Source organism: Montipora foliosa, chromosome 6 (assembly GCF_036669935.1).
Source record: "Montipora foliosa isolate CH-2021 chromosome 6, ASM3666993v2, whole genome shotgun sequence".
In the NCBI taxonomy this organism is placed as follows: domain Eukaryota; kingdom Metazoa; phylum Cnidaria; class Anthozoa; order Scleractinia; family Acroporidae; genus Montipora; species Montipora foliosa.
Genome location: NC_090874.1, coordinates 44,115,330 through 44,120,329, shown reverse-complemented (window position 1 = coordinate 44,120,329; position 5,000 = coordinate 44,115,330).

The following is a 5,000-nucleotide window of genomic DNA, read 5'->3' as shown; positions in this document are numbered from 1 at the left end:
TGGCTCTGTTTGTTCAACTGATTTGAAAACTAGAAAGCCTTTGTCGTGTTGTAATTGTGATAGATAAATGCCAAAGGTAAATAAACTATAATTCAGCTCGCGGTTGACTCAAAATACTAGCTTCACATTTGACTAAACGAATTGGACATGAGTGCAGTCCATATATGTTCTATTGTAGGGCAGTAGCAGAACCAACCTCGTTCCCGGGATCTCTCTTCTCTGTCCCCATTGTCATTGAGAAAAAGACCGTGGTACAGGCTGGTCACGTGTCTCCCAGAATCTGGGAGGTTCACCAAACGTGTGTTAGGGGATGGATGGCAATGTAGGCCTTGTCGACATTGCGAAGAAGGGAATCAGCACACAATTGATTTTGTGGCCAGACGACCTACTACACGTATGGAATTCGACATGAAAGGCAAAAAGGTTGTCGTCAAATCGATCGGACACCACAGAAACTATACTCGCGTCATTCAATTTTTCACCCGTGTGAAGGTCCGGATCAATGGAGAATGCTAATAGTTTGCGACAATTTTAAAGAAAAGAAGATTTTGTCGCGCAAGAAAACAAGCGAAACGTTTATCCACGAGAAACAAACATGTTCAGCGATCAGCCGGTGTGATGTTACTTTTAAGTACTTAAAAGTTCTTGTCACGAATCGACCTCAAATCATTAAATCCAACTGTATTAACATGTGCAGGTATTTTATTTTGTTCTTTGATTTCCGTTTTCCTTTCGAATGTTAAATAACGTGCTTCCTAAAGTCGAAATCTTGTACAGCGAGTAGACAGTTTTTACTTACGATATTTGTATTTCAACAACTTCGTGTAGATTGTCGATGTACGTCGTTAAGATATTTTCTTCACCACTGCACAGCGCTTTAATAGCGTGTATATTTTTAGCCCCGGTAAAATAAAAGAGACATTTTAAACAAGCAAACGTAGTATTTGGTGTGTTCTTTTTTGTTAGTGTATATTCTGTAGAAGTAACTTTAGCTACTAACGAAATAATTTTGAACGTCAATCGCCACTCGACATTGAAGTAGTGTTGTCGCTCACCAAAGCTGTTGCTTTTAGGTTGACCGCTTTTGTGGGAATTCTTCTCCTGTGGGAATATAATATCAGCTCTTTTGACCTTTTTGATACTTACATTGTAAGATAAAGATTACTTCCTTAAAAAAAAAAAGTCTTGTCAAACGAATACGCTTTCGCCGGGAGCCCATCTGGAGCGTGCAACTTCCATACAGCGTCTGTGAAACGGCGTTTTCACAAGTAGGATTATTTTTAGACTAGCCCTTCCCGCGAATTAGGTCAAAAAACAAAAGCAGTTCCTGTTCGGTGACCCTATGACGCCTGCTTAATTTCGTGTAATTGGTCATCGGGCTCCTGTGGGAGTCTCATTCGCGGGAAATTCAATCTAAAGATGATCGGTCTGTGAAAACGCCGTTACACAATCACAGTAGAGTTGTAGGCTCCGGGTCATGGGTTCCTGCTTTCGCCTACTTGCGTATCAAAATATAACGAAAACACTACCCCAGTGGGAAAATGTTTGTGGACGAGTGCCACGTGACCAGCCTGTACCAGGGGTTTTTCTCTCAATGACAATGGTGGCAGAGAACGCGAATGTCCATTTGGGTAGTCCATCGGGGTAGTCCATGGACTAGGGGTCAAAGTTTTCAACTCTCCCTATAAATTAGTTTGAGATAAGGCGGAGGTTCTTTGCATAAGGAGTGGGGAACTCATAAAAAAGACAAAAGCGCAATTCTGCCTAAAAGGCGAAGTCAGGAGACTAGTTAGGAGGGGTAAGAAGTGGAACCAAACCAATTTAACGCGCGGGCAGTGTAAAAAACAATGGTCAATAGTTTCATCTCTAGGGCAAGACGCACAGTGGGAGGATCCTATACAACCCCAATCACGAAGGGAGTGACGAACTTTAATCGCACGAAGAGTAATTAACCAGGCTAAGTCGTTTTTGAAGTTTTCGGACAAAACGCCAATGGCAAGACAGGGAAAAACGCGCAGATACGAAGGGAGACCAAAAAGCTGGAAGAATAAGAATGGTGTAAGCCTTCTTTAGAAAAAGCGGATAAAGGGACTTCGCCGAAGAAAGAAAGGTGCGGGGGATATTCACAGACTGAAGGGAGCTCAAAACCGAGACGTAAAAGCTAGTGGTCTGGGCAGCGCTGGCCGTCAGATTGTCGGGCAACGTTGACCACTCAGACCGCAGGGGCGCCAAGCGGGCACCACAAAAATACTTAATTAGCAATATAAAGACACTTGTGACACGACTCGCCAAGAACGTTAACTAAGGCTACGAGGCGTAAAGCCTTCCCCTGACATACAAAGTCTTTCAAACCCAAACCTCCCTCAGACGTAGGGCAAAAAATAGTCTTACGGGTCACAGTTTCTAGCCTGGCGCCCCACAAAAAAGGCCAAATCAAACGGTTTAACCCATCTGGGATGATCCAAAACACGACTAACATAGAGAAGTTTGCTTAAACCGAGAATGTTCAAGATAAGAACTTTTCCAATCAAGGATAGAGACCGCGACTTCCACAGGGATAAGGACTTGTCAAGTTTTGACAAACGAGGTTCCCTATTGTCACGATTCACATCAACTGTACCGAAGACAACCCCGAGAATTTTCATTTTTTGCACCCATTTGAGGCCAAGCGGCTTGTCCTGGCGGTCTTTCCAAGCACCAGGCCACATGGCCTCAGTCTTAGAGACATTCAGCTTTGCTCCGGTGCCTTTCTCATATAAGGACATATTTCTCATATTTGGGGAGGCAGTGTGGTCCAGTGGTTAGGGCGTTGGGTTTGTGTGCGGCTGCTCCGGGTTCAGGTCCCGTTCTAACCTCTAGCTTGGATTTGTTTCCGGTTGTCCCTGATTCAACTCCACCACGCTTTGTAAATAGCCAACTGGTTGCCTCCCGCCAGTTGGAGTTCTTAATAATGTTTCTGTTAAGTTTGAACTGTTACTTTCACCTTGTTAACAGTGGAGTGCCTGTAAACTAGCTTGATAGCTAAGTGTACTTCCACTATAAAGAAAGCATTTACTTTTTTTTTTTTAAGAACATTGCACGGAAGAGCGAAACAAGAGGGCGGTCATTCTTGACAATTGCTGTCGTATCATCCGCATATTGCCCGACCTTAAACTGGATCCTCCCAGCCCCAGGCAGGAGAAAGCCATCGATGTCAGGAGAATCTTTAACCTTACAAGCTAAAACCTTCACACACAGGATGTACAGCATAGGCGACAAAGCGTCGCCCTACCGTACACCTCGATGCAAATGGACAGGATTCGAAAGAAAATCGTTAACGAGAATGCGCATGTAAGCACCATTATAAAGCGTACGAATGCAATTGCAAAAGGAAGGACCAAAGCCATAATGCTCAAGAAGAGTCATCAGAAAAGGCCTATTAACCCGATCGAAGGCTTTCTCCTGGTCTAAAGAAACTAGAATCCCCGTTTCCCCAGTGCGGTCAATGTAATCTAAAGTATCACGCAATAAAGCTAAATTAGAAGCGATAGACCTTCCTGGAATAGAGCAAGTTTAATCAGGGCTGATAACAGAACTCAAAACCCTAGCTACCCGTAAAGAGAAAGCCTTAGAGCAAATTTTATAATGTACATTAAGGAGGGAGATTGGACGCCAGTTCTTCAAGTCCTTACGATCCTCCCTCTTGTATACTAGGCGAGTAACACTAGATTTCATAGATTCGCACAGTTCGCCATCACTTAAACTTTCATTGAAAACGTCGACTAAAAGGGGGCCAAGCCCCGACCAAAAATTTGAATAAAATTCAACTGTCAAACCATCTGATCCATGAGTCTTATTTCTATTAGAGAGGTTAAGGGCCTGTGTAGCTTCATCTAAGGAAAGGAGGCCCTCACAAGATTCTCGATCGGAATCCGACAAACGGCTCGAAACGTGGGAAAGAAGCTCATGTTGAACATCAAGATCAATCTCCTCCTCAGCGAAGAGGGCAGAATAAAAGCGCTCATGAGCCTCCGTCATCTCAGGAAGAGATGAGACCTCATTCCCCTCTGGGGTCAAAACTGACGATATTAAGGATTTTTCTTGTCGTTGATTTTCTAAACTAAAGAAAAACCTAGTGGGGGCCTCACCTTCCTCCAACCACTTAGCATGACTTCTGATTTTAGAACCCTCTAACTCTCTGTCAAGGATAGATTTTAAAGAGGCTTCTAACTCTAAGATCTCTGATGAAACTGCCGAAATCCCTGAAGCTAATCGCCGCTTCAACACGATCAGTCGATTGATGAGAAGGACTTTATCTCTAGAAAGCTCCTTACATCTATCACGAGCAAAAGAAATTGAAGTCGACGTGGCGAAAAGATAGATATGCATCAATCAAATCAGATATCTCGGAGCAAAAAGCCTCATCCTGTAGGAGGGAATTATTAAACTTCCAAACACCTGGCCCAGATCTAGCTGGATCTGTCAGATCAAGCTCTAAAACAACAAAATCATGGTCAGAATAGACACATCGGAGGATGCTACACTCACTAATCGAATCGCAAAGAACACGGGAGACAAAAAAGGTGTCTAATCTGCTTGCAATACTGAAATCGTGGTTAAACCACGTGAACTGACGCTCTCTAGGATGCTTTAAACGCCATGCATCTCTAATACTACAAGATGATTTGAAATCGGATAAACCGGAATCGACAGGAATGTTACCTCCCATTTTGTCTAAACTGGAATCGTAACAGTTGAAATCTCCCGCTAGAACAAGCCGAGAGTTAGGAAAAAAATATGCATGAGCCGACCGAAGAAAAGCCCTTCTCTCAGCTGGAATCGTAGGCACATAAAAATTAACAAGGTTGACATTGATGTCACCAAAACTGATTAAAAGACTGAGGACACGCCCATCCGAGTCCCTTTGCCAAACTGAAAGTCTATCTCGAAAACGGTCAGAACACAAAATCGCAACGCCCCCTCTTCTTCCAACCGCCGGGGCCCAAAAGCTAGGGTCACGC